Raw genomic sequence first — 12287 nt, 5'->3', positions numbered from 1 at the left:
GAGATAACTCTAATCACTAGTATATGCAGTAGACCGTTGTGCTCTCTTCCATTCCTATGTGACTCTTAGAGTATATCCAGTCTTACCCCTTCCCTATGTATATAGAGATAACTCTAATCACTAGTTTATGCAGGAGTCCGCTCTGCTCTCTACCATTCCTATGTGACTCTTAGAGTATATCCATGTATATCCCCTCCCTAAGTAGATAGAGGTTTCACTAGTATATGCCTAGAGTTTATCGATTTGTATCTCCTCCTTGTGTGACTTTATCTCTTGTACATTTGCAATTTTTTCTGTTTGTACCTTTTTATAACGCATGTAATCTTAAGTCCGTATGTTTTCAACTGGTTCTTATGTAAGTCAAAAATTTGCTAATTCTTTTTGTACCGTCAGTCCTTATGTTTGAAACTGGGTCCTATGTAAAGCGCCCTGACACCTTCGGGTAAAGTTCGCGCTGTATAAAATTGCATAAATAAATAAATAAAATACATTTCCTCGTCTCTCCTACTCTTTGGTTTGCTTTCATGTTTCCTCTTTATAGTGTTTCTATTTATTTGTTACCTGTAATTTCCTTTTTTGTCATGATTTTCTTCTCAAATGTCTTCTCACATTTTCATCGGCAGTGTCCCCTCCACAGCCTCGCTCTTGTTTGCTCACTCATCACACGGGGAAAAACATACAGGCCTGCATGTGATTCTTTCAGCCTGCCAATTTGAGGGTATTTTAGACGAAAGCTGAAACATGAGCTGCTACTAGTGGCAGTCGTAGCTGACCTATGACCTCTAGCTGAAGGACTGATGTGCTATGTAGCAGCAGGTGTGATCTGTAGTGACGGGAAGGGTGGGGGTGGAGGGTGGAGAAGGCTGGTGGCATTGATATCACATAGGAGTTGGACACAGGAAATATAAACAACAGCTGTAGAGGGAGAGGGCTAGTCCGAGGGTTGGAGGGTCTCTCATAGAAGCGCGAGTCTGTGTGCAGTAAATTGAGCTTCTGCTCATTGAACATGTCACATTAGCAGTGTTTGCTTGTAATTTGATGTGCTTCGAGCCCTGTTGACTAACAGCTTTAAATTAACCCAGAATAAGACTGAGTCTGGCTTTCAGCCTCAATACAACACAGAGCCAGCGCTCCTGTTTGCCTCTGAATCCTTCCGCCAGGCAGGTGACAGGGGAGAAACCACTGCATTGCTGCTGTTAGATCTTAGCACAGCATTTGACACTGTGTCTCACAGCGTACTCCTTGAACGGCTGCATAACCATGGAATTGGTGGAAAGGCCCTGCAGTGGATAGCCTCTCCCTGACAAGATTGGCCTTTTCAGGTGGCACAAAACCATCCTTCTCGAAGGTCTTTCCACTACAGCAGGGGGTGCCTCATGGTTCTTCCCTGAGCCCAACACTATTCAACTTGTACAAGCACCCCCTCGCTGATATCATCGAGCGCCACAACTTCTCCATGGTGTAGTACATAGATGATGCACAGCGGATAATCACGCTGTCTCAAGATGCTTCCAGTGCTGCTGGGAAGCTCCTTCCCTGCCTGTCAGAGGTGGCAAATGGATGAGCCTCAGCTGTCTGAAGCTTAACACCGAGAATACTGAGGTCCTCATCCTTGGCAAACAACCTACAATCTGGTCAACGGCCTGGTCGCCTGATTCCCTGGGCAAGTTACCTATACCAATAATGTGAAAAGCCTAGGAATCTGGTATGACTCAGAGTTATCTTTCGATAATCAAATTATGAGTCTTGCAGAACAATGTGTTGGGATCTAAAAGACCTTAAAAAAAATCCTTGTTTTTCTACCAGAAGCAACCAGGAAGACAGTGGTACAGCCTTTAATCATGGATTACTGTAATGTCCTGTATCTTGGGGTGTTACAGGCACGATTAGGAAGACTACGGCGGGTGCAGAACATGGCAGCTCGGCTGCTAGTAAATCTGCCTAGACCTGACCATCGTCCCCAACTCTACCAATGTTGCACTGGCTTCCATTAAGGCATCGGGTGTCCTTCAAAGCCATGTGCTATTGCCACAAAATTCTCAACTATAAAGGCCCGGAATATCTTCACGCTCTGATTACACCTTACTTTCCGAAAAGAAATCTGAGATCAGCTGATGGTTCTCTTGCTTGTTCCCAGAATGAAAAGAGTCTGTTTTGGAGGCCGCTTTGGCAAGAAAAATCTGAAACAGCTTTTCGCAAGAATTTAAAAACATGGGGCCTCATTTACACAGCGATGCGTCACTTTTCATTGCGCCCTCCTTGCGACATGCTGGATGCGTCATATTTACAATATGAGGCATCATGTCGCAAGGAGTTACAAATACGCCAGTATTTCTGATTATCAGTAGGTGGAAAAATGACGCATTGCTGGAGTGTGTCACAAAAGTGACGCAACTTCAGCAATGGGTCATTTAACATGGGCAAGTCCCATTTCAATGTGCCTGCGTCAGTCTTACGCCTGCTGTTGGCAGGCGTAAGATATTGACGCATTTGCGTCCTAGAAGTGGCGCAGTGAAATCCCATAGATTTCACTGCGTCACTTCTACGAGGCTTACTTGCTTTAGAACGCCCACCCTGAATACATTAAAAGGTATAATGTGGCGCAGGGGTTCACAAAGTGACGCATCTATAGAGATGCGTCACTTTGTAAATATGACGCAACATGGTGCATCTTTTACGCTTTTACAGTGGCACAAAAGTGACGCAAGGGCTCATAACTAAGCCCCCCCACTTTTTCAGATCAACTTAGATTAGAGTTCTTACATTCCTGCTTTGCATATTAGGACTGATACAATAGCACTGGGACACGTCAGTTGACATAGCTATGCGCTTTATAAATCTCATTATTATTATTATTAATTGCAGTCTTTGAATTTAAGAAATGGTTACTGTTTAAAAGAGCATCTGTTTTTAAATCATACTGTAATACAGCCAGGGGGCTAAAAGAATCATATTAAAGATACAACTGTAAAAGTGCCTTTGCGACTGGAGTTTAAGAAAATATCCTGGCTTGTTTCAGTATCATAGCTGAGTGATGGGGTCCCCGGGGTAAAGGTGTTAATGAGATAGATCAGTGGGTTAATGCACCTGCTGCTCTATGTGCAACCTGAGACACAAAGGTTTGTGTAGTAGTGGGGCTGACGCACCTTTCGATCTTTTCTTGATTAGATAATAATGTTTGAAGGAACATTTTATTAAGTGACTAAGTTGGATTGAGTCTCATTTACAATGATTGGCCACAGAGGGTTCAAATACACTCCTGAATATTTCGGTTGAAGCAGGCAATGAAGAAACCTGGATGAGTCACTATCAAGGCCTGTGTTTTCACACCCCAAATACTGCCTCCCACAAGTCTGTCTTTCATATGACTTTTCGGATTTACTGACAGTTGTCAGGGTTGTGGAAGTGCATATAACAATATATTTCCTTGGTTGAAATTGGATCAGTTACAAACAGCCACTTAAAAAAATATTGACGTGTCCTTGGTGTCATAACTCGATTTTGGAGATAATTGGGAAGAACTGCAGGTGGGACAGTTTAGTGGTTTTATTCACCTGTCAAATGTGTGCAAGTAGACCCATTTAAGATTAGAGTATACATTAATTTTTTCGGTAAAGCAGTCCTCCTTTTTCCTGCCTCTCACACATATTCTGTCATCACAGAATTAGGACTTGGTTAACCTTCTATTTCCTCAAGATTACAGTGTGCACAGATTCCTAGACATAGGTTTCCACATGAATTATCGCATAATCCTGCAAGTGAACCAAAATCATGATTTTGAGAAATGGTAGTACCTGAGTAAAGGGTAAAGCAATTAAAAAGAAAAAAATTGAAAACAAAGCAAACATCCTGTAAGGAAACTTATAAAAAGTGAAGTGGTTAAAATAAATGTAATGCTTCGGTTTTACACGTCGATTGTCTGTAGCTTGCAGTCCTATGTTTTATCACAAAATACAGGTTAAGATACAGATCTGTTAAAGGGCCACACAATAAAAAGTAAAACAACTCCCTGAGTACGAACAAACCTTACCACGGCGCACTTTCTTGCAATTAGAACATTCATCCTCCACCCAGTCACCACTGGCCTGCCTGCTGGAAAAGGCTGAATATTAATTAGAGGAACGGTCGTTTGTTTAACCCCTTGCATGCTTGTGACGGAACCGTTCCATCACAAGCCTCGGGTGAGCTGTGCTTGTGACGGAACGGTTCTGTCACTGCCCGCTCGCCGCGCCTGCGCGGCGCGAATTCCACACCTGCGCTGACAAATTAATGGGCGGGTTCGTGACGGAACCGTTCCTTCACAAGCACAGCTCACCCGCGAGCCGTGACAGAGCGGTTCCGTCACAAGCACGGAACTGCCACGCGGCCGCCCCACCCCCTTAGCACTGCGGCAGAATAGCCGCCGCAGCGAAGGGGTTAAGAGAGAGAGCCCCCATCGTAGAGCCTCAGGTGAACCCAATCAAGTATCCCCTTTCAGCCAGGAGCATATCCCTGCCATGCACGGAAGAGGGGACCCCATGTACCATGGCCCTGACATGTACGGAAGAATGGATCCCTTATCAGTACACTGCGCATTGAAGGAGAGTTCGAGCTAGAAGGAGGGCTAGAGCAAGTGATGGAGCAAGGATTCGCACGTAAAGCGACTTGCTCTGATTCAAGAACCTCGCCTAACTTGTAATCATACTAATTCAACCTGTCCGTAATTTATTTAGCATTTTCCCCAACACGCGGGTGTCCCCAGGAGGCTTGCCTGTGTGTCTTTTCATCCTAACAATGCTTGCACTACGGAAATGGCTGCTTCGCAGAAAACCAGTCTGCGCATGCGTCGGTCATACCCATGTGATGCGACGCACTCGCATTTTGGAGGGATTTTGTGCACATGCGCATTATTGCAAACATGGCCGCTTGTCTCTCACCATGCTCTCTGCTTGCCACCGCTGCTTCTGCCTATCTGTCTTTTTGCACTAAACTTTAATGCTATAGATATTATAAAGTAAGGGGTGCAGTGAAGTCTATAACGGTATACAGTGTAATCAATTTTTCGTATGATTCTAATTTGTTTTCACTTGCTTTTCATGTACCACGTATCTATGGGTCCGGGGATGGGGAGCTGCGCCATACTGGAAGTTCCTCTGAACCCTGTCATGTGACATGGGAGAAACCCCACCGCGCAGAAGCTAAAACCAGCCAGCTGGCTCCTGAAGCCCGATGCGCCTGAGAACCTACCTAAAGATGCTGCAGTTTTTCCTTGACTGTGCAACAATGTATCTGTATAAGGCTTTCTCTCATTGTCTTCTATATTCCTATGCCTGGGAACGTGAACCCAAGGGGCGGGTATGCAAAATTGAATAAACATGATGAGAACACTGAATTATAGGTGGTAACCATGACCTAACCACCTCTCCTGACCAATCATAACGTGGGAATTTGTCACTTGCAACATTTGTGGGTGGTCTAGGGGTCCCAAAACAGTATAATTAGGCTAGTGTAGCTTAGAGAAATTGTCCGACTTGTCCGAGTAGCAGACCTGTCACTGACCCTACGAACTCTATAGGTGATTAATCTAGAGTGCTGCGGAGCACTCTGTCCATACTTTCCACAAGCTCCTAGGGGTGGAAATAGTCCTAAGTGCTGGCGAAGCACTTTGCTGGGAAAATTCGAAAACCCAATCGGGGTTACTGGTGGATTACTTGCAGAGAGGGGTAACGCTGATGTTGCATCCAAAGCTGTAGGTGTTGGTCGTACCTTGGTGAAGCCCAGTCCTGACCCAAATCCTGAGGGGTATCCTGTCCTGACTGTCCATGAGCTGTACCTGCTCGCATTCTGGTATTCCAATCCTGAGGGTCCTTGTCCCCGTCTTTCCAAACTGACCCGTGGCCAGGGTTAGTCCTCATTTCTATCTAGGTAATTATTAAACTGTGGGTTTACGTCTTCCTATCTCTCTTCCCCTTCTTAATAAAGCACTCTTGCCTGTGATATTGCTCTATCACCTTTTGAAAGCAACGTATATGCAATTGGTTATTAGAAATGTTCCACTTCTCTTCCTACCTGTAGGATAATTGTTGAATTGTCATTTTATATTAGTGTGTTCCATTATTCCCCTTCCCTTTTCATGGTTGCAGTGAACTTAGTAAGAATAGCATAAGTAGCCTAGTGTGAATATACATTTTAGGCCCTGCTCATATCCCCTGCCCTAGTTTAAACTTGTGATGAATAGCTTGTTCCTTGTTTCCCTTACCCTGTAGTGTTCTCAATTACTCTAATGGTACTTGCCCTAATCCATAGTTACATAATAGCAATAATCCTGATAATTGACGTGTTGATCTGTATTTGCCTCATTATTTTGGCATACTCATTCTGAAATTTCCTTTATAAAACTTTTAAACCCATCAGGTGTCTGTGGTCATTTTACAGTACAAAGTGTGGATAAATGTACTTGGTATATAAGAGTTCTACTCCTTTTAGGAATCTTGTCACCTGTCCACTGCTAGCTCCTGAATCCATCAGGAGTAATGTGCCTGTGGTAAGTCAGGTACATAGATAGTGAGTGGTGTGAGAGTCACCCACCGAATTACTCATAGTAGCGTGCAAAGGATCTCACCCGGTTCATGCAAAACACTGTCGTCGTATTCACGCCAGGGAAAAGTTAAAAGTTTCCGTTACCTTGTGAAGGAGGGAGTCGGTCGGAAGACTGCTCTGACGTCACTCCGTGCCGCGCTGGTATTGGTTGAGACAGCGGGTGTATAGTGAAGCTGAAATTGTAAGGGAGGGGTGAGTGCCGGAGCGTGAGACCTCGCCTTGCGAAAAGGCCGCGCACCCATTGGACAAGGGCTTTTTGTAATCACTGTGTTGATTGGCTGCCGCGAAATAAAAGTCGCGCTAGCATTGGAAGCACAAAGGTAAACAAAATTAATCAAGCCGAGTTAGAAGCTAGTCTGGAAAGGTGTATTCTGGTATCCAGAGTTTATACCTAATCCACAGTACTTTGGATTTTATAAGGATCAAATTCTACAAGGTAGACCGCGCATAATGTATGGAGTAAAAAGAAAATTGTCCTTTTCTGATAAAATAAAGAATTTTTTCAAAACAGACAAGCCCATTAGAACGAGGGAGGGTGTGCTCATTCCCCCACCAAATACCCCTGCCTCCTTCATGATGTTTGAAAAAGGGTATCATACCTGTGTCTGGTTAGAAAACTGGGCAAAGTATACTGCAGATGACGGAGTCCTGGCATTCCCTATTGATGGTACATTTAATGGCAAGATCCTGTTTAACTTGAGGACCCGCATGAACGAATTACATCCCAGATCCAGATTGACCCAGTACGAAGCCTTAGAAGAATGGGAAATTGAGGCTCTAGAAAGAGATAGACCCCGGATGGACAAGGGAGTAAGCAAATGGTATCCGAGGGTCCATAGAGAAACCAAAGAGCAGAAAATGAAACAGTGGAGACAAAATATGATGGTAGAGGGATTGTTTCCAATGATGGGGGTACTAGAACAAAAGAAAGGAAAATGTACAGAGAAAACCCGCCACTTAATGGCTATGGGAGACTCGGAAGATGAACATCTAGAAGACTTGTTGATGAAAACCCCCCCTCCCTATGTTGCAGAGTCAGAGCCTGTGAGTTCACCAAACCCGTTTTCTAGATATCCTAGATGTCGGAGAGATAGCGAGACAGATGGAACGGGAACAGATAGTAAAACCAGTGATGGGGATGGGTTTTGCAAACCTAGTTCTACGGTCCCGAATTACCGCCCGTTTGGAGAAGACCCACCTCGGTTGGTTACTCCGACAGCCCCAAGTATTTACCCTCCCTTGGTACCACAAGTATTGCATGACAATTCTGCAGACAAGGCTTTGAGAGAGCGAGAGAAGGAAGCCCTGGCGAGACAGCGAGATGATTTAATTCGGACCATAGCTCAGATACATCCTCATCCAGATTCACTGACTATCCCAGTAAACTATCGGTCCAGCTATTCCTCTTTATGGGGATAGATTGGCCAGTCCTCCTGCTATAACCCCGATGGTCCCAAATGCTAGTGTCCCAACCCCGAGAAGAGAGCCACTCATAGATGATGATCAAGAAAGTGAATGTGAGTCGGTGGTCTTGATGGATCTGCCTGTAGGGGGACCTGGACCCAGTGTATCAAGGACAAGAAATCAGAGTAGGGCAAAGGAGGTCGTGATTGAAAGCACATCTGGGGTAAGAAGTGCCACGGTAGTAACTCCAGAAGAATTGGACAGATGGACAAAAGAGTTAGAGAAAGAGACCACCCCCAACCAAAACCCTTAGAAATTTATAGGCTAAGGATGGAAATTGAAGAACTATTGGCCGGATATGTAGGATTAGACAGGTTAAACTCCTTTAATGAAGAAGAGTTACTGTTCATCAGCAAGAACCTTACCCGAAACACTAGATTACTACATGAATGATTAATGGACACCGCTGCTGACATGGGAATCGATGCTAGTAAATCCAAAATCCTTCAGAAACCCTACAGAGCGGATTTTTCAGACAAAGACTTAGAGAGCTTGAATGTAGTAGGGAAACAAATCCAAATAAAAGAATTACTGAAACTTCTACAGAAATGGGGGGATGTGGAAAAATGGAAAACCAGGTGGGCAAAGAAAAAGGAAGACAGTAGGGCCAAATCCCAAACTTCAGAATTCGTGCTCAAAGAAGTAGGTCCCGCAGAAAAATTGTATCCCATGAGAGAGGTCCCTGGGGGAAAATACGTCCATGTCCCTTGGTCCCGACAAGACATTGTGTCATTTACAAATGACTTTCCAAAATTGCGAGAGAAGCCAGTTGACTGGTACAGACAAGTCGAAAGCTTCATAAAGGTTCAGAAATGTCTCCTGAAAGACCTGGATGGGTTTTTCGACATTGTAGTACCTGTAGATTTATGGACTGAATGCAAAATTGAAATTGATTGGCCCAATGATGAATATCCGAGGGATGCCAGAACCGGAGCTCCCTCACCCGAAGTAATGAGGAAGTATGATCAAGACATACAATACCTCAAGAAAAAGGTGCCCGCAAAGGAAACCGATTGGACCCGGATAGATAGAACTACCCAAGAGTGCGATGAAACTGTCCACTCCTTTTATGAAAGGTTGCTGCAAGTGTTCAAAACTTACAGTGGAATAGATAATGTGGACATGAAGGACATGACCCATTTCAGTTACAGATTTGTGCTAGGATTAAGGCCCGAAATATCCCAATGGATTCGAGATAATAAAATCAGTTGGCAGGGAAAGCCCATAGATGATGTCCTCAAGTACGCCAAGTACTGCGAGGATGAGATAGAAAACAAGAAGAAAGCCCTCAAGGAGAAAGTTATGTGGGCACAAGTGAAGTTGGCTGAACAGCAAGAAAAGCAGTTAAGTAAAATGAATTCTAATAATGCCCAGAATCCCAACGCTGGGGGAGGAGGGAAGCCCCGAGTAAAAATGAGTCGAGAGGAGGCTATGAAGAAGTTCCCCTGCCACGGGTGCGGTCAGATAGGGCATTGGAGAGACGAGTGTCCACACTTACAGGCCGGTAATGCCCCTGTAAATGGTTTAAATCCACAGGTGCAGAAAGAGGGGACAAAAAAGAACCAGCAACAGGTAAAGCTACCTCCAGTACCTCGCGCTCCTAGACAAAATTATAAGAATCAGAGTCAGCAGAATGAAAGGGCGGAAATATGGGAAGGAGAGAATGAGAGAAATGCAGCAATTCCACAGTACTTGTTGAATGATTCCTTCCTCTGTGATGATCAAGATTGACGGGGCCTGAGGGGGGAGGACAAGGAGTGCGTACTTGGCGCCTCCTTACCGGTAGACCAGACTGGACCATACATTGAAGGAAAGGTTGAGGGAAAAGACGTCACCTTTCTATTGGACACTGGTGCTACCCGTTCCACTGTGAGAACAGTGGATGTTCCAAACCAACCCCTCTCGGGAGAAGCAATCCAAGTAGTGGGTGTCTCCAATCAGATAATAAGTACTCCAGTAACTGAACCAATGGAAATTTCTAAAGGAAATTTCAAGGAAATGCACAGATTTGTGGTCTGTGATTCCAGTCCTGTGAACCTGTCAGGATGCGATTTGTTGTGCAAAATGAACTGCACCATCTTTTGCACACCAAAGGGTGTCGAAATTCAGACCCCAGATGAGGATGGCCTGTACAAATTGATGTTGGTAAGACCTGACACCGACATTAAAACCTTGTCCATTGAAGACTTACCTGAAGAGCTGCAATTAAGAGTGGTACCCGAAGTATGGGATTTCACAGGAAAGGATGTAGGCTTAATGGCAAATGTAGATCCAGTTAAAATAGCAATAAAAACAAATGCTGTATACCCCAGAACAAGACAGTACAAAATAAGTGCAGAAGTAAAAGCAGGAGTCGCAATTGAAATTAACAGGTTGCTTGAAGCAGACATCATACAGGAAGTGATGAGCAGTCCCTGTAATTCGCCCATAATTGGCATTAAAAATCCTAGGGGAAAGTACCGGGTAGTGCAGGACCTGCGCAAGGTAAACCAGATTATTGTACCTTGCTGTCCCATTGTGCCTAACCCCGCAGTGATACTGTATCAGATTCCTTGGAATGCAGAATGGTTCACTGTCATTGACTTGTGCCATGCATTCTTTTCCATCCCATTGCATCCAGAAAGCAAGTTCCATTTTAGTTTTGAATTTGACAGCCACGTCTATGTCTGGAATCGTGTCCCTCAAGGGTACACTGAAAGTCCATCGATTTTCAACCAGATCCTAAAGAAATGCCTTGAATCTCTAGTACTGCCAAGAGAGTCCGTTTTGGTACAATACATAGACGACCTTTTAGTGGCATCGAAAACTCAAACTGACTGTGTCACGGACACCATTGCCTTGCTGAATCACCTAGGAAAGGGAGGACACAAGGTATCACCAGACAAATTACAGTTCTGTAAAAACTCAGTGAAATATCTGGGGCACCAGATAGAGAAAGGGATCCGGAAAGTCACTACAGAAAGGATCAAGATTATTAAAACAATGGACCTACCCCGAACTCAGAAAGAGGTAAGAATGTTCCTAGGAGTTGTGGGGTACTGCAGGCAATGGATTGTAGGATTCGCAGCTCTAGCAAAACCTTTGATAAAAATGACCAAGAAAGGAGTGGAAGACCCAGTCAGTTGGGACAGTGAAAGCATGTCCGCTTGGGTAAAATTGCGAAATTGTCTATGTACCGCTCCTGCATTAGGTATGCCGGACTATTCCAAGAATTTCGAACTGTTCTGTGACACCAGAGACAATTGTGCTCTCTCAGTCCTGACTCAGGAGCATGGACTGGTCAGGCGTCCCGTGGCCTACTTTTCGGCCACATTGGATCCAGTGGCTGCTGGATTACCCGGATGTCTGAAGGCAGTAGCTGCTACTTGCGTCAGCCTAGAACAGAGTGAGAATATTGTCATGGGACATCCTGTCACTGTATATGTTCCACATTCTGTTGTAATTTTACTGACGAGAACCAAGACCCAGTACCTCACACCTAGTCGGCTGACTAAGTATGAGAGAATTTTCATTGGTGCTGAAAATGTAATTATTTCCCGGTGCAATGTCTTAAACCCTGCAACACTGTTACCCGTTCCTCTGGAGGTAGAAGCAGAGGATGAAATGGAGCATAACTGCATCGACTTAACAGAGTTTAGCACTAAGCCCCGTCCTGACATCAGAGAAATAGCTTTACTTGATGGGGATCTTACAATCTTTGTGGATGGCTCGTGTTTAAGACATGAGAATGGAGGGTTGTGTGCTGCCTATGCTGTAGTCACATTGACGAACACCCTAGAAGCATCTTACCTATGCGAAGTGAAATCTGCGCAAGTAGCAGAACTCATCGCGTTAACAAGAGCATGTAAGAGGGGTAAAAACAAAAGGATAACTGTATATACCGACAGCCAGTACTGTTATGGGGTTGTTCATGACTTCGGCCAACTATGGTTACAAAGAGAATTCATGACTTCCTCAGGTACCCCTATCAGAAATGGGAAGGTGGTACAAGACTTACTGGAAGCTATTCAATTGCCCAAAGAATTGGCTGTGGTCAAGTGTGCGGCTCACAAATCCGGAAATGATGATGTGACAGCCGGAAACAGATACGCTGACCAAATCGCCCAGTTTTGTGCCCGACACCAAATGTCCCTCCAAATTGGGTTATGGGGTGGAGGAAACAGCTGCCAACTGATGTTGTTTGAAAATGTGTCAACATGGGAAGAATTGAGAGACTTACAACAGGCAACAGACAGGGAAGAAAA

Source organism: Lissotriton vulgaris, chromosome 5, assembly GCF_964263255.1.
Source record: "Lissotriton vulgaris chromosome 5, aLisVul1.2, whole genome shotgun sequence".
NCBI lineage: Eukaryota > Metazoa > Chordata > Amphibia > Caudata > Salamandridae > Lissotriton > Lissotriton vulgaris.
The sequence above is the reverse complement of the archived record's forward strand: the minus strand, read 5'-3'. Positions refer to the sequence as shown.